The following is a 25,688-nucleotide window of genomic DNA, read 5'->3' as shown; positions in this document are numbered from 1 at the left end:
ATCATCAAGGCAGACATTTTAGCAGGACGTCCCACAACCCTATCTGTTGCAATTGGATTGGCTCGTTTGTATGAAGCTCGCAACATTATGTCATTCCTCCTTCTGACGCAAAGAAGAACCCACCGTCAGAAGGAGTACACCAACAACAACAACAACACCACCACCATTCCTGTCCGACGAATGATGCCTGTGGAGTTGCAAGAAAGACGAGCAAAAGGGTTGTGTTACAATTGTAACGAAAAAATTGTCCCAGGCCATCACTGTAACAAGTTGTATTTTACTGACGCTTGTTGTGAAGGAAAGGAAGATCTAGTGACCACAAATCAGGAGGAAAACATTCATGTGAGCTTATCTAAGATACCAAATATCTCGTCAAACGCCATCTGTGGCGTACATGAGCCTAAAACAATGAGTGACAGGCTACATAAGCCATGATGCAGACACGATGTGGATAGATTCAGGGAGCACTCATAACTTTTGAGTGAGGAAATAGTTAAAATGGTGGAATTGTAGAAACACAACCTTAAAACGATGCAGAAGATAATGGAAAAACAAAACAAACAATGCACACGGATTTTACGAGGTTCGGCAAGGTTGCCTACATCCCCGGTGAGATGAGATCCTGCTTCACTATCAATGGAGAACAGGGTTACAGTGCTTGTCCTCACACCTCTCAGTATTGCTTGCATTACGGAGAAAGAAACCCTCGCTACAAATATATAGCGAAAAAAACCCTAATCCAGAAAGTACACAATTGTCCTCAAATAAAAAATTCAAGCGGGGGGCCCCCCTACACCCCCTGCTATGTAGGGGGGCTTCCTGCCCCCTTGCAACCCCCATGGCCCGCTAACCAGTTAGCGGGACCGCCGTCCTGCCTGTCTAGGTGCTGCACCAGTACTCCCTGAATTAAACTGCGACGGAATACAAGACATCATACACCAACAATCTCCACCTTGGCTTGAATTCTGTCGAGCCTCCTGTAAAGATAACTTGTAGACGTCTTCATCATTGTACCTCATTAGAGGTACAAACCCGCACCTGTTTGGTGCGTCCCTCATCTTCAACAAGGAGTAATATTAATCAAGTCCAAACAGGACTCGAACTTCTCTGTAGTAACTGGCTTTGTAAACATATCTGCAGGATTGAGATCTGTATGAATTTTTTTCAAGTGAATACTGCCTTCTGACACAAGCTCCCTGATCTTGTGAAATCTCACATCAATATGCTTTGTCCTTGCATGAAACACCTGATTCTTTGCAAGATGTATGGCACTCTGACTGTCACAATGTAACACTGTACCTCCTTGCTCCAACCTCAACTCACGAACCAGTCCAGCCAACCAGACTCCTTCCTTGGCAGCCTCAACTGCTGCCATGTACTCTGCCTCTGTAGTGGACAATGCAATTGTAGACTGAAGCATCGCCCTCCATGATATAGGTCCACCAGCCAATGTAAACACATACCCTGTAGTAGACCTCCTCTTGTCTAAATCACCAGCATAGTCAGAATCAACATAACCTGCCAATTCTGTAGAACTTCCCTTGCCACTGAACATAACACCTATCTTTAGTCTTGCTCAAATATCTGAAGATCCACTTAATTGCATTCCAATGCTCCTTCCCTGGATTACTCATGTATCTGCTAACAACACTGACTGCATGAGACAAATCCGGCCTGCTATAAACCATAGCATACATGAGACTCCCAACTGCACTAGCATAAGGGACTTGAGACATCTGCTCCACCTCCTCATGTGTTGTAGGGCATTCCCTTTCAGATAACTTGAAGTGGCCAGCTAACGGAGTGCTAACCGGCTTAGCCTTTTCCATATTGAAACGCTCTAGCACCTTTTCAATATACCTCTTATGAGTTACCCAAAGTTTACCTACATTTCTATCTCTAAGGATTTCCATGCCAAGGATCTTCTTAGCGGCACCAAGATCCTTCATCTCAAATTCAGCACTCAACAAAGACTTCAAAGAGACTATATCATGTTTGTTCTTTGCAGCAATGAGCATGTCATCAACATAAAGCATCAACAAAATAATGGAATTATCACTTGACACTTTATAATAAACACAACTATCATACTCACTTCTTATGTAGCCAATCTTCATCATGTGGGAATCAAAACGCTTGTACCACTGCCTAGGAGATTGCTTAAGGCCATAAAGCGACCTCTTAAGCAAACAAACATGGTCTTCCTTTCCCTGCACCTTGAAACCTTCAGGCTGCTCCATGTAAATCTGTTCCTCCAAATCACCATGAAGAAATGCAGTTTTCACATCAAGTTGTTCAAGCTCTAAATCATACATGGCCACCAAAGCAAGTAGTACCCTGATCGAAGTGTGTTTCACCACTGGAGAGAATACTTCATTGTAGTCTATCCCCTCCTTCTATGCATAGCCCATGGCTACAAGTCTGGCCTTATACCTTTCATGCTCCTTCTCAGATGCTGCCTCTTTCTTATGAAAGACCCATTTACACCCAATGATTTTTCTTCCCTTGGGTTTTTCCACAATCTCCCAAGTCTAGTTCTTCTGTAGAGATTCCATTTCCTCTATCATAGTTGTCATCCATTTATCATGCTGTGCATCACTCAAAGCATCATGGTAGGAAGATGGATCACCTATACCTACAGTGAGGGCATAGGCAACCATGTCCTCAAACTCGTATCTCATAGGTGCTTTGTGAGTACGCTTCCCTTTACCCTTTGCCACAATATAGGGAACTTCTACTGCTTCCTGTTGTCCTGGTAAGTCACTTGATGACTCATTCTCTCTTGTTGTTTCTAACTCACCTAACTCCACCTGCACAGTAGAACATTCTTTATTTTCATCAACTGCTTGTGAATTGTAATTTGACTTCACTATATGAGACTCATCAAACACATCTCTACTAACCACAACTTTCTGTGAACTTGGATCCCACAATTTGAATCCCTTTACACCTTTTTTAAAACCAAGAAAGATACATTGCTTAGACTTTGAGTCTAACTTGGAACGCTGCTCACTTTCAACATGCGCATAGGCTGGACAACCAAATATTTTTAGAATAGAATAATCTACTGATTTTCCTGTCCATACCTCTTCAGGAATTTTACAATCAATCGCCTTTGATGGAGATCTATTGATGAGGAAACATGCCATGTTCACTGCTTCTGCCCAAAATCTCTTGCTCAACCCTGCATTCAGCCTCATACTCCAAGCTCTTTCTAGAAGTATTCTGTTCATCCTTTCAGCTACACCATTTTGCTGTGGTGTCTTTGGAACCGTGAAGTGACGTGTAATCCCTTCAGCTTTGCACAATTCTAGAAACGGCTTGTATGTGTACTCTCCTCCATTATCTGTTCTCAAGTATTTAATTTTCTTTCCTGTCTTCCTTTCTACCTCAGCCTTCCATTCCTTAAATTTAGTGAACACCTCACTTTTATGCTTCATGAAGTAGATCCAGACTTTCCTTGAGTAATCATCAACAAAGGTCACGAAGTATTCTGCCCCACCTTTAGATTTTGTTGTTGAAGGACCCCATACATCGCTGTGTACATAATCAAGCACCCCTTTACTCTTATGTTTTGCAGTTTTGAAACTAACCTTGCACTGTTTTCCGAACACACAATACTTGCAGAAGTTCAGTTTACAAGTTTTTACTCCCTTCAACATTTTCCTTTTATGAAGCTCCATCAATCCTCTTTCTCCCATATGCCCTAACCGCATATGCCACAGATAGGTATCATCTGTATCAAATACTGCATCTGTAGTCACAGATGCTCCACCTATAACTGTGCTCCCTATGAGTCTGTATAGGTTTCCTGCTAGTTGTCCCTTCATGACAACCATTACACCCTTAATAACTTTGAGAACTCCACCTTCTGCTATGTACTTGCAGCCATTTGAGTCAAGTGCCCCCAAAGATATTAAGTTTTTCCTTAATTCTGGTACATGTCTCACATCTGCTAAGGTTCTTACTATCCCATCAAACATCTTGATTTTGATAGTGCCTATCCCAATGGTCTTGCATACTGCATCATTCCCCATTAGGACAGACCCACCATTATATGGTTGATATGTATCAAACCAATCCTTATGTGGACACATGTGATATGAACATCCAGAATCTAAAATCCAAGAATCAGAAGGTTGATTCTTACCTGATGATATAGAGAGTACATCTCCATCATCTCCATCTGAACTGTCAGCCACGCTAGCTTCCTCAGATGCCTTATCTACACCTTTCTTCTTTAAGTCTGCCTTCATCTTCAAGCACTCTCTCTTCAGATGACCTTCCTTCTTGCAATAGTAACAAGAGACCTTTGTTTTTACCCCTTTTGATTTCGATCGACTCTTCCCAGATCCCTTCTGATTTGATCTCCCTCTTTCCTGCTCCTTGTCACCTCCGAAAAAACCTTCTCCTTGAGATTTCGTACTACTGGCATTCTTCCTTGTATCATTGGACATGAGGGCAGCTGCGACTTCATCCATCTCAAGGGTCTCCTTTCCGTACAGAGAATCGTTACTAGGTGATCATATGATTCTGGGAGCGACGACAGCAATAGTAACGCCTTATCTTCATCCTCGATCTTAACCTCCAGGTTTGCAAGTTTACTTACGATCTGATTGAACATGTTAAGATGCTCTAATAGATCCGTACCTTCCTCCATCTGTAGAGAATACAATTGCTTCTTCACGAACTTGTTCGTTAAGGACTTCGTCATGTAGATGCTTTCAAGTTTCGCCCATAACTGCGGTGCAGATTCGATACCCACAACATATTGTAGGGCATCATCAAAAAGATTTAATCGAATAGCACTTACCGCCTTTTCCTCCATCTCTTCCCAATCTTCGTCAGTAATTTTTGCAGGTTTCTTCGACTTCCCCAACAACGTTTTCGCCAAACCCTGCTGTATCAGAAGATCCTTCATCCTTTGACGCCAGAGGGTGAAATTGTTCTTCCCATTAAACCTCTCGATATCATACTTGACATTCGATCCCTTCCCTACCATCGTGATAGTAAACCCTAGAAAACGAAAACCTAGAGCTCTGATACCAATTTTTAGAAACGTAACCCTAAAACGATGCAGAAGATAATGGAAAAACAAAACAAACAATGCCCATGGATTTTACGAGATTCGGCAAGGTTGCCTACATCCCCGGTGAGATGAGATCCTGCTTCACTATCAATGGAGAATAGGGTTACAACGCTCGTCCTCACATCTCTCAGTATTGCTTGCATTACAGAGAAAAAAACCCTCGCTACAAATATATAGCGAAAAAACCCTAATCCGAAAAATACACAATTGCCCTCAAATAAAAAATTCGAGCAGGGGACTGCGCCCCCTACACCCCCTGCTATGCAGGGGGGCCTCCTGCCCCCCTTGCAACCCCCACGGCCCGCTAACCGGCTAGCGGGACCGCCGTCCTGCCTGTCTAGGTGTTGCACCAGTACTCCCTGAATTAAACTGCGACGGAATACAAGACATCATACACCAACATCAACTTGACTAAACTAAAATGGAACAACTTTCCAACCAATCCTTTAGTGAACACATCAGCTAGTTGATCACCAGACTTTATAGACGGAACACAAATCAAACCAGCATCCAACTTCTTTAATGAAGTGCCTATCAATCTTCACGTGCTTGGTTCGGTCATGCTATACTGGATTATGAGCAATATTGATAACAGCCTTGTTATCATAGTAAAGCATCATAAGAAGATGAACAGGTACACCAATATCATCCAAAAGTGTATGCAACCATAGTAACTCACAAATCCCATGTGTCATGGCACGAAATTCTATTTCAACACTCAATCTAGCCACCACATTCTACTTCTTGCTATGCCAAGTGACAAGATTCCCTCCTACAAGGGTACAATAACCAGAGATAGATTTTCTATTTGGTGAGCCAGCCCAATCAGAATTTGTATAAGCTTCAACTCGGAGGTGATCATAAGGAGCTAAGAGGATCCATTTTCCTGGGGCTGACTTCAAGTATCATAAGATACGCATAACTTCCATATGAGAGGAATAGGGATCATGCATAAACTGACTGACTAAACTTACAGCCACAACAATGTCAGGTCGTGTATTTGAGAGATATATTAGTTTTCCTACTAACCGTTGGTAGCGGCCTTTGTCAACTGGTTCACCCTCCTTTTCCTTAAACCGGCTACTAGCTTCCATAAGAATATCAGAAGGATGACAACCCAACATACCTGTCTCGAACAGCAGATCAAGGATGTACTTCCTTTGAGAGAGAAAGATGCCTCTTGAGGACCTTTCAACTTCAATTCCAATAAAGTACCTTAACTTTTTAAGATCCTTTATCTCAATTCCTTACCCAAAAAACCCTTGAGATGATCAATCTCAGTGCTATCATTTCCTGTTACCACGATGTCATCCACATAGACAATAAGTATAGTAACTTTTTCACCATACCTCTTTATAAACATTGTGTGATCAGCAATACTCTGCTTATAACCCACAGATGTCATAGCCTTGTGAAATATTCCAAACCACATTCTAGGTGACTGCTTTAAACCATAGAGAGCATATTTCAACTTACAGACCTTGCCTTAAGTTCTCGTGCTAGAGAAACCTGGTGGAATTTCCATATAAACTTCCTCATCGAGCTCTCCATGAAGGAAAGCATTCTTTACATCAAGTTGTTGGAGTTCCCATCCTAAGTTCACATCACATGAGAGTAACACTCGCACAGAGGTCAACTTAGCAACTGGTGCAAATGTCTCCTGGTAGTCGACTCCATAAGTCTGAGTGAACCCTTTAGCCACAAGCCTTGCCTTGTATCTGTCAACAAAATCATCGATCTTCTGTTTTACCACAAACACCCACTTGTAGCCAACAGGTCTCTTCCCAGGTGGAAAAGTCACAAGTTCCCATGTAGCATTCCTTTTTAAGGCATCCATTTCTTCCTCCATTGCAGCCTTCCATTTTTTTTCTACAAGAGCTTCCTACCAATTCTTAGGGACACAAGTAGATGAAAGAGAAGACACAAAGACACGATAAGAGGGAGAAAGGGAATCATATGAAACAACATGAGATATAGCGTGTTGAGTACAGGTCCTAATGCCTTTTCTGAGGGTAACAAGTTGATCAGAAGGAGAGATTATACTTGAAGTATGAGGCTTAGTCGGTTCTAGATCCAGGGCTGACGAAAGGATGTGTAAGGTGTTGTAGTAGTGGTGATAGTCTAAAGTTGCTTATTTCTGGTGTGTCCCCTACTATAAACTTGAAGAGTGGAGTCATCAATTTGTCTCTGGAATTCATCAATGGTTCTCTGAACTGGAGTCATCTCCCCTTGTGTTGGAACAATAGGAGTCATCTCCCCTGAGTTGGAACAATAGGTTCTGTCCCTTCACCATCTAGTGGAGCATGAGGATCCTGAGGTGATGATGATGGGTGTACTGGTGGAACAAGCAAATCATAGTCATCTCTTCTTCACTAGTAACTCCAGACTCCCCCTGAAGAGGTGATGAATAATAACCAACAAATTCATGAAACACAACATCCATTGTTATTATTGTACGTCGGGTAGGAGGATGGTAACATTTGTATCCTTTGGTAACACTTGTATTCTTCCTATGTAGGAGAGTAACCCAAAAAGATACACTTCGTACTTTGAGGTTCTAATTTTCCTGTGAATGATGATCCCTAGCATAGCAGACACACCCAAAAGTCTTTGGAGGAACTAGGAAGGAGTTAAGGACACGAGTTGACATATGATTGATTAGGTAGGCTGCTGTGAGGACAGCATCACTCCAATACTGAGATAGAACCTGTCTTGCAAACATCATGGCTCGAGCAATATCCAAAAAGTGCCTATTCTTGCATTTAACACCCCATTCTGAGCATGAGTGTCAACACAGCTTGTCTGATGAAGAATCCTATGATCAGCTAGGTATTTTTTAAACTGACCCTCCATGTACTCTTTTCCATTATCAGTACGCAAAATTTTCAAAGTTGTATTAAACTGAGTCTGAATCATTTTATGGAACCGCTGAAAACAACCGAACACTTCACTTTTGTGTTGTATCACGTAAATCCAAGCAGTTCTAGAATGACACTCAATAAAGGACACGAACCACCTTTTCCCAGAAATAGATGTCTGACGAGATGGACCCAGTACATTAGAGTGAACCAAATGAAAAATAGAAGAGCTTTTATTTAAAGGTAAATAACTAGAACGAGTCTGTTTAACCAAAGTACAGGCCTCACAAAAGAGTTCATCCCTAGTACATGATTTAAACTAAATGCGGAAATAAAAGAAACAAGGTCCCAATTGGTGGGTGTCCCAAACGACAATGCCATTAAGTCAATTCAAAAGTAGAGTGTAGATGATGATGTGTTGTTGATGCTATAGCAATAGGGAGACAACCATCATCAAGCAAATAAAGACCACCATGCACCTTACCACATCCAATCATCTTCCCCATTTTCAGATCCTGGAAAATGTAATGGGAAGGGAAAAAATGTTACTTTACAGTTTAGGTCCTCAGTAAGACAACAAATGGATAGCAAATTAGTAGTAAAATTAGGGATATGTAAGACTGAAGACAGAGGTATAGAAGGAAAACACTTAATAAAACCCTTTCTGGAGACAGATGATAAGGTACCATCTGCTACCCTAACTTTATCTCTGACTAAGGTGGGTGAATACTGGTGAAATAAACTGGAGGAACCAGTCATGTGATTAGTCACACCGGAGTCAATGATCTAGGGAGTGAAGACGACTGATGCACAATGATCACCAAATAAAATACCTAACTAAGCAAAATTAGAACCCTAAGGGACTGAATTGGCAGGAGTAGAAGAATTGGAAGCCTTAAGCATACGTCTGAAAGCCTGGAGTTCCCCTCGAGAGAGTCCAATATTAGTTGCAGGAAGAGTGTCCACAGTCTCAACCTAATGGGCTTTAGTTTTGGATTGACCCCGAGCACGCTTTGCCTCAAAATCAGTAAGTTTTCCATAGAGCTTCCAACAATTGGCCTTGGTATGGTATGGTTTGTGGCAGTGTTCACATTTAACAATCTCCTTGGTAGAATCACCAGTTCGATTTGATCCTTCAGATCCAATCTGTAGATCTGATTTTTCAATAATAAGAGTATGTAGCATCGAGATACGGCGACATTCCTCCGTATAAACCATGGCAAAGGACTATCCTAGAGTAAGGAAGGGAGATTTGCCAAGTATCTAAACACGAATCTGATCATACTCGACATTTAAGCCTGCTAAGAAATCATACACCCTAATTTTGTCCACATGTTTGGTGTAAGCAATATTGTCTTCAGCATTTTTGGGATGATAATCTGCATAATGGTCCAGTTCATACCATAGAGCTCGAAGTTCCTATTGGGTAGTGGTACAAACCTTCTTACGAAGTTCAAGTACCTAAGCATCATTCCCTAGTTGCCCATAAGTTTCCTTGGCAGCAGCCCAAATCTGAGAAGCAGTATCTAATAACAAAAATCCTCGAGAAATAGATTGATGAATAGAACCAATCAAGTAAGACATTACCAAGGAGTCATTAGTGACCCATTTATCCTGAGGGGTACCCTCATCAGAGGGTTTCTTCAATTTCCCTGCAATGTGTACAGTAAGACCTCTACCAGCAATGGTAATATATGTAGATCTGAACCAAACGAGGTAATTAGTACCGTCCAATTTCACAAAGCTAGTCCCAAAAGGCATGTAGTCATTGCGACTTTGTCCATCAGACCAAGAGGTCATAGTAGTTACTTCAGAAATTATTGAACTAGAAAAAAATCTACAATGAGAAAGAAATACCAGAACTTCAAAAATCAACCGTCATAAAGCATCTATACTTGGATCGAATTGCCCAGTAAGGGTAGTGATGTACTCCAAAAAATACTAGGCTTGATGAAGAACTGTTGCAATAAGCAAATTAGGGTTTTGGGAGAAAACCCTAATCATCAAAGAAGATAGGAGGTTTGATACAGAGACTTGGCAGATGGGGCCACAAGTCTGGTCGATCTCCTTTGTAATGGTGATGATGATCTCCTCAAAAAATTTAGCCAATTCTGAGGAGGGAAGTTGAAGGTCTATTGAGAAACTAAACACCTAGATCAGAAATTAGGCTCTGATACCATGTTAACAGAAAGAATGGGAGAATGCTTGTGTTTCTTTAACTGATCACCAAGTCCCTTATTTATAATATAAAATCATGATAAAGTCATCGTAGGAGTACAATAGAAAAATAAAATATTTATAATTATACCCCCATCCAGCCTCCCCACTCTAATTAGGGTCGGTGGATGGGGGAAAACCCCAATGTCCCCTGCGGCACACTAATCATTATTCTAATAGCAAACTAATCATATTTGCATAGCTCTTAATGGTTGAGTTTTTGTGTGTTTAATATATGTTTAGATTCTCTTTAATTGTGCTTTTGGTAATAGCCACATGGTTCTATTTGTTTATTCTGCAATTTTTTGCAAGGCCAAATGACCAGATCAAAGGATCGGTCAATTGGGGCTTGCAGTTAACCAAAGCATGTAAAAGGTTAACCATCGTAGCGTGCTTTAAACACATGCGCTCAAGTCTTCTCATTTTTATTTTTGAAATTTTACCACTGAACGACTATGACACTTCACTCTTTCATCTAATCTCTCCCCATTTAACCAAATCACCCCCAAACAGCCTCCATTAGTAGTATTCTACTTCTATTGCCCAAAAGCTTTAAAAGGAAAACACATTGTGGATCCAGCTCAGAAAACCCTAGAAAAGAGAAGAAATCAAGGAATATGATGAAAGTCTGTTTGTGGGTCCCAAGGTTCAAGAACTCTAGGAGTTTTATGAAAACAAACAAATCTCCCAAGGAAAGTATGTCATAAGAGGACACCTTGCTATTTCGTAGCCTAGGTTGGGACTCCATTCTAGAGATCCCTGAATTAATCTACCCTAAGCTAGTTAGGTTGTTTTTCTGCAACATCTATATCACCATGGATAATGGGGAAGAATTTATTAGAAGTTCTGTGAAGGGAGTAGAAATTTACTTCAAAGCCACATATACAGGTGAAATTATGGGAATATCCAGTGAAGGTCCTCGGGTATTCTTCTACCCTAATAATCAGATTGATGAAGTGGCAGATAAGTCGGGTCCATAAGACCATCTGTAAGACCTAAAAGCATGAACATAGGATGAGTCTAAAAAAGTAACAGAGGATTCTCAGTATGACTGTAGGCTACAACATACTACCCAGAAGTGGTCACAGAGATTACGTGCTACCACTTCAAGCCACATCATCTATAGCCTGAGTGTTGATTGGTAGAATATTCTTCTTTTCATTATGCTGAGATTCATGGAATTATGTGCCAACTAGAGATCTAGGGAATCATTGCCCTTCAGGAAGATTCTGACAAGAATTTTGAATCACTAGGGTCAATCTAGATGGGGAGCTAACATAGAAAGATTCATAGACTATAGGACATAGGTCACATTAAAAAGAATGAAGAGGAAGAAGAAAGTGCAGAAGAGGGAGGAGAAGGTTAAGAAGAGAGAGAAACTCAGCCTGAGAATATACAAACTGATCAGCCCACTGAGATGACCAGCTCAGAGAGTCGCCATCATCCAAGAGAATTGCAGGAGTTATCAGATGTAGTGTTTAAAAGTAGACTGAGCTGAAGGACTTTAGAGCATAAGCAAGGAAAGATATTACTGCCATCAGAGTTGCTCACATGAGCATGATGGACGCGATTCACTAGTTATCTTCCCAGTTTGCAGCAGATTTTCCTCCCATATCAATGTTCCTAAGTTTTTTCCACATGTCTACCTCCCGTATATCTCTTTTTGATGATGTGAAAGGGGGGAGAAAATTTAAGTTAAAAAGATGGTGTTGGTATCAAGAGAATGGTATGCATGTATTTAAGAGCACTTGGTAAGCTAAGCATGGTATCTAAAGTGATCAGAGGGCTTTGAGTTATAAAAACTTATTAACAAATAATCTGTGTGCTCACATGATTGCTTTCGTGCTTAAATTGAAAAAATTGCTTGAACTATTCGTCTGAATGCTCGACATATGTTTTTGAATTATCAAGAACCCTCCTAAATTGTATATAGGTGATATCTAGTATTTCATCTAGTTGTGGTTTTAGTTCCAACTAGTGCTTATACATTTTACAAGGTTTGAAATTTTGGTCAATCTCAAAACTTTTCAGTTTCAAGAAGCCTCGAAATGAAGCAAAGCTCAACTCTATAAGCATACCATATTTTGATCCAAATTTCGGCATTTCAACCAAAATCTCACTCATTTTGAAATTTTGGTGTATACAAAACAATCTTATAAATGCAACATCGATCTATTTCAACGTGAGCTTCGAAAGTTTCGATAGGAAGAGAGATGCGGAAAAGAAAAACAAGATTTCAAAATTTTTTGCCAAATCGCCTACATTTCTTAGTGGAACAAGGTATCAGGAATCAAGACTAAAACTACCACAATGTGTCTATATCAACGATTTTCCAAATGAGCAAGATTTGCGCATGACTCCAATATGTAACATGTAATCATGTATCATGTAATTTGACTTAGGAAAGTGTTCATGTACTATGTAATATGAACCACGTTACTATGTTAGTATATCACATGTACCACGATAAATTATGAAATGCTTTTCAATATGATATTTTTTCATTCCCAATATATATTTTAGTTGTTTTAGTTGTATTCTTGTGCGTTCTAGTATTACATTATGTGTAGAATAGGCAATATTAGAGAATGTATATAGCAATGTATGGCATACACTTGCAATCGAAGCCAAACTATTATTTTGGGTGTGCGTTTTTCCAGTTTGAAGGTTCAAATAAGTTTTAGAAATAATGCCCATTTGACCAATGAAAATAGCCAACAAAAATTTACAACCAAAATATACCAGAATTAAGTTGAATTTCGACCTAAATCCAGAAATATTCAGGTTCAACCTCGTTCAAAAAGGTCAAAAACGAAATCTGGACCTTTGCTTTAAATTTGGTTATTTTACTTGCCACTGGTTGAGGAGAAGTGAACTGGGTTAGCAGTAAGCACAGGAAAACAAGTAGTGGTTCCCACCTATGGATAAACAGGCGTGTGTAACAGTTTAATTAGCACCTGAAAAATACATTTACTAATGGAAAGCCTAGAGTGGTATACCCTAGGTTGTGGATGTACGTTGAGACTGAACCACTATTAATCCTGTTTATTTCCCTTTTGTTTTTAGTTACACGCATTCATATATCATCTGAATTAGCGCCCTAGATTCTTAGTATTTCTATTTCCACCCCACCCCGGAACTCATGGGCTATATTTTACGATCAACAACCCATACCACTAGCAACAATCATCATCCTAGAGACTATAAAGGCAAGCTGTAGCTAAAGATAAAACGCACCAGAACATTGATGTCTACTTCAAGCATCATAATCTTGCCCACATGGTTAATGATTCCTACTTAAGAGGGAAATACAGTAGAAACGAAACATGAAGGTATTTCCACCCCCCCCCCCCCAAAATATGATGATGGTAGAATCCCTACTACTCCAACCAAAACCCAAACATGAAGGCTATGTTTGGAAGGCAGTAAAAGGAAAGAAAAATTTTGAAAACGAAGAAAGTGAAACACATAAACTTATCGTCATTGTTATCCAAAAATCTCGAAATTCGTTGAAAGAGAAGCACCGATCCAACAAGAAAATCTTTCCACTTCCAACTTTCACAACTCTAAACAAGCCACAAACAACACCAAGCTACAAAGGATTCAATTATAGAATCCAAAAGCACACTATGCAAATTCAATAGCAATTCCCATACTCACCATGGATAGGCCCACTTGCTTGGAGCTCACAATACCAAACAGCCCCAATTTGCTTATCTATAGGAGGACTGATCCATATGTGAAAGAGAATGCAACCAGAATTATGCACTTTCGAACCTATTTCCTGCTTTCTACATTCTCAATCAGATGGTTCACATGCGTCAAACAAACCGTTATCATCTGCTCTCTACATTCATAAGTGGATGATTCATAGAAGTCGAACAAACTGCAAAGCGAACTTAACAAATGTGTAACCACAAGACACTATTTCCTTTTGTTTTCGCTTATATCAACATCCAAAGAGTATTCTCTTAACATGTAAAACAAAACTGTATATCCTTTGGAAAAGCATAACCCATAATCCAAGATCAAATGGGCTGAAGAGACGCACTTCATAAAGACACCATAAGATAAGCCGTGTTTTATGACACGGAATGCTGGACAACCAAGAATAACATGTACATATATTAGTGCAGCTGACATGTAAAGCTAGACATGAATGAGTGCCAATACCGGAAAGAAAAAAACAGCACACAGGCGAATAAAACTAACACCGGTAAACAACAAGAAATAGAATGAATAAGATGGTTCATTCACACGAAAAAAACAGGCATTAAGTTCTGTCGTAAAGGAAGCAATTTCCTATCTACAATAGAGAAATACCAATAAGAATACAAGTGTAAACAAGATCTAAAGCAATCATCAATCAGAAAAAGGTAATCCCTTTGATTTCTTCTACTAAAATTTTGAACATTGAAAACCCTCATCACAAAACATACAGAAATCTTGTCCAATTACTCCAAACCCATTATCTAATTAAAAATATAATTTTTAATTATGAAAATCACAAATGATCTGAAAGTATTCCTAAGGAACAGAGAATATTAAATATATTCAATCTGATCATCATTAAACCTGTTCAAGATGCAAGAGAACCCACAACTATATATTCTGCATCAACACCACTCTTATATATGAAACAAGGAGACCCAACTTTACAACAATTATTCAACACCAACTACACAACTACCAATTATCAGGTCACATAACATCACTGTAAAATATATTTATAAAAAAAATTTAAAAAAATTTTAAAAAAAATTTAAAAACGAAATTTGAACAAAAAAAATTAAAATTAAAAATGAAAGAAACAATAGTACCAAAAGCCTGGTGTACAGCCTAAAATGGGAAGAAAAAAGAATTGGGATCTTTCTTTTTAGGGCGCCAAGGAATTCTAAATTAAAAACTAAGAATTGAAACCTTGTAACTACAAACAATAATATACTTATCGATAAAGCATATCTAACAAATTGTCTTCTAGTATGTAGTATCACACTGCGTATTCTTATACTTTCAGTTCATCATAAAATGTAATTATTAAACACATTGTCAATGCTACCTTGAATCATAAAAAATTACAGGTAACTCAATCACAAATCAACTAGCCAGAAGGGGAAAGATGATTCATGCAGGTGTCCAAGATATACCATCTTTGAACAGGTTAGGAAATTGTTACCTTCTCAAAGAAACCACTTCTGAGCAACTAAAACTTATAAAGACTTAAAAGCGGTGTTTTCACTCTGAAAACCAAAAGAATAACCAGTCACAGATCATAGCCACAATGCACTTAAACACATGCTGGCCAGAGAAAAAATAAGATAAAATGGAGGCCAGAAAGGGTAAACCACAGGGAGGGAAACTAAATTCACCATCGCCTTCATTCCAACATTTCTCTTGAATGCTCAAGATTATAATGCAACATAATCTGATAGAAATAAAGAGAATCGGACTACACAAATGGATAAAAAATGAATGGAACAAACAAGAGTAAGTAAAATCCCCTCAGGTGAAGCAGCAACACAAGCACTCATCCATCTAGAAGAGAAAAGCAAAAAAAGTTGCAACAGAAGCTAAAAGTCGTGAAGTAGTACGTACGTGGAGAAGACTAAGTCCATTGTTATACACAAAGCAAGCACGGAGAGGGAGATCGTTCGCTTCACCATGGACTAGAAAGCGTAATGATGTACAATCCATCGTCGAGGGTTTCTTCGCTAGTTTCATCTGTAGGAGGCATTGCAGTGCGAATTAAATGATCATGCATACAATAAATGATAAGAGTTACTAGCTTGATTGTATAATGTACAGAAATCCTTGCAGATCACATGAAAAAAGAAGTACCAGAAAAACTTCAGGTTCAGAGAAGTTCATCTCCGACGCAGAAATAATATAAATCAAAATCTATATTGGAAAATAAAATCTGCATAATTTTTAAGAAAGAACAATGAATGCAAAGATCCAAACATATGTTGCAACAGTTGTGACGGAAATCAGTTCGTTATAGATGCGAGAGGCGGTAAGATCTGAGAATAAAACTAAATTGCAAAGTAGAGTCGCGAAGCCGAAGGAAATCGATTTCATAGGATTGGTTTGATACTTACGAGAGATGTAAAAGTCGTTCCAGAAGCGAAGTTGCAGAAAGATCGACACGAGGAAGAGGAAGAGGGAGATTATCCGGTGAAGAACAACGATGGGGCTTTTAAAATGGAAACTATAAACTAAAATAGTGAAAGCAAGACTGGATGCTCCAGCCTCCGGGGCCCCCCGCTTTATGCCCATGTATTCTCTGTATTTTAATATTAATATAGAGGTAAAAGGGTAAAAACAATAAAATATGCGGCGGACTATAGCACTTGATTATAAGAGGATATGGAGATACAACACTTGATTTATAATAAGATAAAGAGATTTCTAGCTTTCGGATTCATCCGAACCGAATCCTCTCTTTCTAGTTTTTACTTCTTACGCGCTTGGCTGTTGGTAACGGCTCATCAACTGCATCGCGCCGCAAGCTAGTCATCGGCGCAAGCCATACGAATGCTATGATGAAATATTTAGGATTGAATTTGTTCATGGCACAACAGGGCGTCTAAGGCATATTTAACTGTCAGAAATCTAAGGTGTTTCTGGACGCAAAATGGGTCCCAAACATCATAGTGCGCCACATAAGATCCGAGCCCAAATATTTAGGGGGAAAGAACCAATAATGACACAGGATTCCACCCCACCGCCTCAAAAATGGAAAAAATTGGCCTGCTTCTTTTTTTTTTTTTTTTTTGTAACCGATGCCCACTTTAATGTGACTATTAGTTCATTTCAAATATTTATCATGTATTGCATTAGTCCAAAATTTAATGAACATATATATATATATAATTTCGATCCCAAGAAATATACTAAATGACAATATAAAGTTGTTCACGGACCAAATTAGGGTGTTAGACCAACCTTCTTTTTTTTTTTTTTTTTCCTTCTTATTTTTCTGTATTTTGTTGGATTTGGTTTGCGCTATCTTTTTCCCCTATAATGTTGTGCTATCCATGTCATCCTTGGATGTAGAAATGTTGATCAAATTAAAGCTTCAAACCAACCCCTTTGTGTAGCCTCTCTGGTAACTCCTATGCAATATTTTCATTGAGCACATCACCTTATATGTTTGTTCAGTGTCAAGTGAGTCAAACTCAAACCACTCTTTAGATATAAACATAGATATGAGTTTGACTTTCTTTACCTTGAAACACTCTAATACAATGTAGTTTTGTGGTGAGACTAGTGAGGTCGTAACCAGTGTTATCAATTCGGCCGAATAATTCGCGGTGAGACTAGTGAGGTCGTAACCAGTGTTATCAATTCGGCCGAATAATTCGTGAATTATTCGGCCGAATCGAATCTTTTCAAATTTTATCAAAATTTTTGACCGAATCCGAATTAAAAATAAAATTCGATAAAATTCGTGATTTTTTGAAAAGTGAATATAAAATGCAAATAATTCAGACCAAACCGGATTAAACCGAATTATTCGGTCCACTTAAACAGTATTTAAAAAAAACAAAAAAAAAAAAAAAAAAAACCCAATAATCTTTTTTGACCGCTTTTTTGACCGAATCCTTAAATTAATCAATCGAATTATTCCGAATAATTATCCGCCCGAATAATTCCCGAATCCGAATTTGCTAACTATGGTCGTAACTAGCTACAAGGTTTGCCCTTGGCCTTGTAAGATAAGGGGTGTGTAGATCTATTTATATACCCCCTATCCGTAGCCTATGGCCCCTCAACAAAGTGTCACATGGCACCTCGGCCTTAGCCATATTTGTCATAAACGGGTAGTTTTGGATGCTTAACATATATTAATGATATCTTATGATCCCATGGTTTGTTTTTCACCAATGGATGTCCTTGAATATTTATTTATTTTTAAATAATTGTTGAAAATATATTGAGATGAATTAAACAATGATGCAAGAATATAATTGAGATTTGACTGATGGAAAAATAAGAGGCCAGCAATAATTATTTCCAGTGTAATGTATATCCAAGGGCTAGGAGCCCTCAGACATACAGCCCAAAGGCATAGACATGCAGCTCAAGATACCCTCTACCCTTGGACCTATACTATATGTTGTGTGGGATGACTACATGATAGAGAATCCCGGATCCACTTTTTCACCGCTTTATTCCCACTTTGCAAAACATTGCAAACAAACACAACCCACCCGTTTTATGAGGCGACGAGGCCACCTTCGGCCCTCCGGAACGAGAACGGATATGCTGCTTGTACGGTCATCTGATTGTATTAATCAACAATTAATACTTATCCTTTTTGTTATCATATATATCCCTCTTTATCCTTGTAATAGCAAAAAGTAAGACATATATTGATCACTAACTCGTACGGCAAGGTGATCATACAAGCAACGAATTCTATCTCCTCCGAAATGCCAACGGAGATACTCATTTGGCTCCACGCTTCCAAACCAAAAGTCAGCTAAGCGTACTATTCTTGACATTTTTATATAATTCGATTTCAATTGGCTAAAATTGAACAAGTGTACTATTCACGCCTCCCACACGCCTTAAACTAATAGGAATCGAACACGAAGTCGTTATCGTAGCCTTCCATTTGTCTCAATCCTCTTTGATACTCACCCCCAGGAAAACGTCATCCTACGCGTCACTTACTCATCTGAACTACGTGGCAAAACAGACTTAGTAATTATACTTATAAATAATAATAAAAGGATTAATTTAAAGCTTAATCTACAGTAACCCATAAGCGAGGAAGAGATATTTCGGTGGCACTAAGTGCAGAGCGTGTCACGTGCACAAAACTAGATTTTTGTAAAATGAAAAGCATCCGAGTACCAAGTACCAAACAAACAACCTTGAGCTTTGGAGCTATTAAAAGGAAAAAACGAAGCCGCTACGAACCTTCGGATATAATAAATTAAATAAACTTTAGGAATTTAAATGAGGGATTAAGGAATAAAATATCGTACGTCACATTCCCCTTCCGTTGTCATTATAAAATAGTCCAGTGAACCTTTTCTTGATCGGCACCTGTGTTCGATTTATATTTTTCAAATTGAATATGCGTAGACTGTATGGTAACGGTGTTAAAGTTGAATCCGAACCGACTAGATCAATCGGCCAATCTGGGTCGATCAAAACCAAAAAATGGAGCTGATAGAAATAAAAATCAAATTAAATTGATCAAAACCGAAAAATGGGTTGAATGAAACTGATAGAAATCAAAATCAAATTATGTATACATGTAAAATAAAAATTGAATTGAATCAAATTGAATCCAAAATAGTTTAATTGCAAATCGTAATGAAAATAGATAAGAAATCAAACTAAAATCAAAACCAACTGTAATCGAAACACTTTCTTAACAATTTTATTTCAGATTGATCCAACAATGGACCGAAATCGATTCAACCCTACTGAAATCAGACTTAACCAAACACCCTTAAGAGCGTCTGAGCATGGCACGTGTAATACTTCTTTCTTACGTTCTATTCGGTTTAATGAAGAGTGTTTAGAGAGAAAAAAGTGTGAGCATGACACGTGTGTGAAACCAGATATTTTCACACAATTAGTGTGTGAGCATGGCTCTTTACCCAAACAACGTACCAATTAATTAATTACCAACTTGAGCTTTTGGTGTAAGCGAAGTCCCTAGGAACCTTCATATATAATAAAATAAGATAACTTTAAGAATTTAAATTAGTGATTAAATATGGAAAGCCACAATGCCTTTCTTATGTCCTTATGCTTACAGAGTTATTGTCACATGAATTCTACTTTGACCAGTGAATGTGTTCGATTGCTATTGGTTAAAGTTGGTGACTGGTTATTCCCCACACGCCTTCAGCCAACGGAAATCGAACACCACATCATATGCTATATCCTTCCATGAGTTTCTATTCGCTTCGATTCTCACATGGGATAAACACGTCAGCACATTTCCTTATCCATAAAATCTACGTGTCAAAAATGGATTAGTAATTATGAGATAGCGCCAAGTGGGAAACGTGTAGCACGTGGATGAGGCCAGATATTTTCAGTGAAAAGTACCCTATAAAAATAAAAAAATGAAAAAGAAAAGAGAAACCATACATCAGCAAGATTCGTGCACAAGAACCTCACATGTCGTGCCTAGACGTTTTTATGGATGTATAAGTGGGGACCCATTGAGATTTATGGGAATCTCTTTCCCTGATTCCAATAGCAAACATCTCCAGCGTCTAGATGGGTCTCATCTCTCGAGACTATAGGTTCCGTATATAGTCCCTACGTGTCCCTTGTCCCTTGTCCCTTGCCCCGATGATGACCAATCAGCAATCACTGCGCTATCATCATTGGTGAATGGTGTGATAAAAGGATTGGAAATGCTCTTTGTTTGAGGATAGGATTCCTTATATTTTGGTAGACCGTATGTATGATCTATCGTACTGAGTATAGCGAAGCCAGCGATTTTGAGACCCCACCACCGCGGAATGGATATAAGCAACAGAAGTACGCTAGTCAACTGAGATGACGATTGCAACGTGAGGACTGCTAGTCGTACTATAGTAACAATGCTAGTCGTACTGTAGTCTCTTTAGTTTTCCGCTTCCAACGAATCGAATGGGTTTAGACAAGAACTGCTATGATAAGTTCCAGGTTTTTCATTCAGTCATCCTTATCAGTATTTGGAGAATTCAGTGAGTTCATCCTGATCAGGATGAGTCATTTTTTTTATACGTATTATACATCAAAAACAGAGTTGGTCAAAAGTTTCTCTTCACCTCCTAGTCTAACTCAATGCCTTCGTGGAACATTGGTGGTGAACTGGTGGATGAGTCGGACATTGTACTATGTTCTTTTTGTTGTAGTTATATATGACCTCCTAATTTTGAAGTGTTAGTCTTTACCAATTGAACAATTTCTCTGAGGATAAAATCAAAATTTTCGTATGCTAAACTAATCATATACTTATATGTTGACACCTAAAAGGAAGTTGAACTTGATCAAGATGAGTCATTTTTTAAGGAGCGATAGAATAGTCCTTGGTTGCATCTTTATTACACCAATGCATGGGCCAATGGGAGGGTAGGCATTGACCAATTTATGATTCAATGGGTACGACGGTTTTTTCATGCCCATATGACTGTGTTTGGTCATAGAGGACATAACCAAAGAGTATTCTTTTTTTTTTTACTAATAATAATAATAATAATAATAATAATAATAATAAAAGTTGAATAGGTTAAGAGGAGACTGCTTACTCTCTTCATGTGATTACCTCCCCATATGAGGCAATATTAAACAACGGTCTGAATACCTTTTCAATGGTGGGATCTCATGTGAGGAGAGTTAACTCTTCATCCTAGGTGGAGAACTGATTTGAACTTGTGGTCTACTCTACCAGTCATATCTCTTCTTAAATCAAGGAACATTTGCCAAAAAAAATAAAGGAAACATTGGTTAGGTAAGAGAACACTTAACAATACTGATGGTACAAAGACAAAAGACTTGGGAAACCTTTACAAAAAATGGCACATTCGAGCAATGAATTGTAGATATTTAGATCTATCATTTCGAAGTGACTCGAGCCCTAGTTTCAAAAGATGACCTACCACCCTTTTGCGCATTTTCCCTCAGTTCGACCAAGGTTGCAACTAGGATTATTGGAGCTATATTGGAAATTTGGGATACTTAGCAATTGCTTGGACTATTTATTTATGATTAATTACAAACTGTTTGCAGGTACCACCCCCAAAATTGTTGCAAGCAACAAAAGGTGGGAGAAGGTGACAAGAAGTTCTAATCTAGAGAGAGTTTGCCAATGACGGTGGTTGTTTCACAGGTGAGACTTCATTAGAACTTACATAGGATAAAGCTACCTAATGTATATTATGATGGCCCTAGAAACGAAGAACAAGATCCTAGGGCTGGAAATACCTAAGCTCCAATACCTAAGCTCCAAGTAACACACACTTTCTCTTTTAATCTTTGAGTTTTCTTGGATGGATTCTTTTTTTCTACCCGTAACAAATGATAGCAGGGATTTTTAATTATTATATGCTTGTTATCCATGAAATAATATAATGCATTTCTTAAATTTGAAAATAAATAAGCTTCTTCTGACAAGGTTTTATAATCTAAGGGAAGTGTTGTGAAAAGATCCCCCTGACCCATCTCTTAAAATAAGGATTGTGTCCAGATATGTGAACGTAAAGAGATAGTGTTCATCATTCCTTTGTTCAATAACAATTGAGGACTTGGGTGGAAAAAGAGAACACTCACACAATCATTTTATATGATACAATTCAACTAATAAACTCAACTCAACCTTACTCCAACTAAACAAGATCCACCACATATATGCCATTTCTCCAGTCAGCCCTATTCATGGCTATACTTGTTACTAATTCAAAACTAATCATGTTTTTCTTCAGGATAAGAAGCAAATAAAAATTTCATTAATTCCTTTGCAAGTAAAAGAATAAGTGGAAAAAAAATTAGTTGAAAATTCCCCCCTCTTTTTTATTTTATTTTTCAAAAAACAAATGAAGTCTAAAAAAAAAAAACCAAGCAGAAATTTACTGTCCTCTAAATGGATAAAAATTTCATCCGAATCCGTTATACTCAACAAAATTTGTATAGAAGTAATAATATTGAAACTCTAAGAATTAGCAAAAACACAATACAAACCTATGTAAATTTATAGTCATAGAAAAAGGCTGGGCACACGGTTAGTGCCCGTTGTGTTTATCTCTCTCTCTCCCCACCCCCTTTGAAATGACACCTGGTCTCTCATGTATGATGCCATGTCCTATGCCCCTATTAGTGTTGCCTATTGGCTTGCCGCACGAGGCCGGTGAGCATAACCCTCTCCCAAGAATCATATTCCCAATAAAGCAATAAACAATTTAACTCTAATTATCTCACCAATGCTCTACTCAAAACTGATGAGTTATCATATCTTTGATACTATTTTCAAACCAAAGTCTAACCCTAAAAAAGGAGGAACCACCCCCTGCAAATAGAATAAGGACACCCATCAGGGTTAGTCCCAATTGATCGAAATTTGTGGAAATTGGCAAAAAGCTTCCTATTTGATACACTTATTTTCTCATACAGTGAACAGTGGGGCCCACATTGGCACGCTCACTCTCCAATTTTGATCATGGGCCCCATGTGGACCCCATATGAATGATATCATTTTTCAACTCTAAATTAGTGTAGTGTGAGTTCCTTTTTTATTACACTGCCCTAGTAGGAAACCCTCCCCCTTAATCCCATTTATCCTGATTAGTACCCTTTTTGGTCCATTTAAGGACCGTTTATATACCAATTAGTCAACTAATCTCTTTAAAACCCGAATAGGGACATATTAGCCTTATAACCTTGAGCTCAATTATGGATGGTAACCAACTAATTAAATATAAACATATCCATGTCTTGGTCTACGAGGCCCAATAACCTAAATAGATGAAAATGGTACTGGACTTTAAACTGGTGAAACTGAAAATACCCTATTAAAACTGACCAAGTCCAATCACTTGACACCCCTAATCATACCCAGTGGTTTTGCTTCAAGAATAGAATAAAATTTATGATGCTATGATAATTTAACTTTTAAGCTATATGCAATGGAGAACCACTCCTTGTAAGTGAAATATGTTCAAAAAAAATTTGCACGGCTCATATTAAGTACTTTTATATTTATCAAGAAAAAATTAAGTACTTCAGTTGTCTGCGGCTATCACAAGGTTCGGAAAGAACACATGCCCAACTGGTGATCCCGTGTTTGCCAAAGGTTCGTGACCCAGAAACGAACTCTTTTTATGATTTTACTTTTCAATTGTAGCATGCTGCTGAGTGCACCGCTCAGGCTATCTCTCTCGTGCAAAACCGACAGGAGATGGTCCTAGTTCGGGCAGTCCCAAGGCATGGACGGATGCTTTTGGACTTCTGCACACATGGCCTAATAGGATCATCTGGGTGTATATGTATCCAAAATAGGCATGGGAATGGGCTTGGCGTAGAAGCCCGACATACATCAGCTCTATTATATTGACACATGACTATGTTAACGCATTAGTTTTAACAAAGTATTTATTTGAGTATGACGTAATATTACATGAATATGTTGATACATTATAGTATTAACATGGTATGTATATGAGTAGGATATATAATATTGTTATTATAAAGTTTTCTTACATACCATTATGTAGAGATGTAAGTAAATAGTTGAAAACTCGAACTTCACTCATTTCCATTTAGGGATATACAGATCCAAAATTTAGTAACTATTGATCTTTTTTTTTTGGGTGAGAAGTAACCATTGATCTAGAGTTCAGTCTTTTTATACCTCTACAAGTTGTAGGTAGATGATATGTGGGGCTATTTATGCAATTTGACCTTGGCAATCATAGACTGATAATCTACTTAATTCTATATTAGGGCACTGGCCTTAGTAATTCCTCTCCTCGTTGTCCCTCTCAGTTCGTCTTGTGTGATGTCAGGAATATCTCCGAGACTTCCTCGATAGAATGTCGAAGTTCATCTTTTTCTAACCATTGCTGTCCAAAAAACACTTCGCATTTTTCTAGCGTAATTCACGGAACCAATCAATCAAGATCACTTGCCCCTTTCGAAATACTATTAATTTGGTTATCCCATTGGGATAATGGGATGCCAAAATCATCGTTAATTCATATTAGTTGTATGCACCTAAGAGCATCTAAAACCATCAAAGGAGCCTCTGTAGTCTCCTATCTCCCTTTATTTTTTCTAGTTTCTCCAAGCCGTCTACTTCCACCATTGGGAATTTGACATCCTTGTGGGACTACTCGGATCAAACCATGATTTATTGGAAAAATCAAAATTTAGCTGTTGCACTGGTTGCAGTCCCTATGATAGCCAAAGAAATTAAATCTAAAAGGGTATTTTGGAAAATATTATAACTTTATGAATCCTAGGAGGAAGTGAATTATTCTATTTCCGTCCTAGTAGCAGCCAAAATTTTCTAATTTATTGATAGGCATGAAGATCATTCTTCTGCCATTCCCTGGTGAGGACCAATATGCCACTAGGATGGGAACCCAAGAAGGCGGCCATGCAAGAGTGACATACTGACATCCCAAGAGAGTGGTCATAGAGCTTCCAAGGCTAGGGGTGGGGGGTTGGTGTCCGCGTATGCATAAATATGAGATTCACAAAGAAGTCTATATAGTACATAGTAATCCATCATTGACGAAACCAATGAAAATGAAAAGGTTCTCATGTATGCAGTTTGTGGCTATATAAATGAGCTACAACAGTTGTAGTAGCTATCGAGCTATCTCACAGTACTTGGAGTAAGAGTGGAGCTGGCAAGCCTTTTGGTACCACTATTGCTAGCCGTTGTCAACGGTTTGAGGTTGAGGAAAAGAGGAAGGGAGAAAGAAGAGCCATCATGCATTGTATTTCCCAAACTACCCATTAAGCTGAGATTGTTATCATGATTGGAGGAGGGATGAATAGTTGTG

General features: G+C 38.4%; 1 long non-coding RNA gene across 1 annotated transcript; it reads right to left on the bottom strand.

Moving 5' to 3' along the window:
* Positions 1–8,162: 8,162 nt before the first annotated feature.
* LOC122077583 lies at positions 8,163–16,426 on the bottom strand. Its single transcript, XR_006139846.1, has 3 exons — positions 16,263–16,426; positions 15,760–15,885; positions 8,163–8,462 (listed from the first exon to the last, which is right to left on the bottom strand). It is a non-coding gene; the product is annotated as an uncharacterized LOC122077583 (long non-coding RNA).
* Between the last annotated feature and the right edge of the window lie 9,262 nt (positions 16,427–25,688).

This window comes from Macadamia integrifolia, chromosome 4, assembly GCF_013358625.1.
Source record: "Macadamia integrifolia cultivar HAES 741 chromosome 4, SCU_Mint_v3, whole genome shotgun sequence".
Taxonomy (NCBI): Eukaryota; Viridiplantae; Streptophyta; class Magnoliopsida; order Proteales; family Proteaceae; genus Macadamia; species Macadamia integrifolia.
This window is presented reverse-complemented; position numbering and strand designations above follow the sequence as displayed.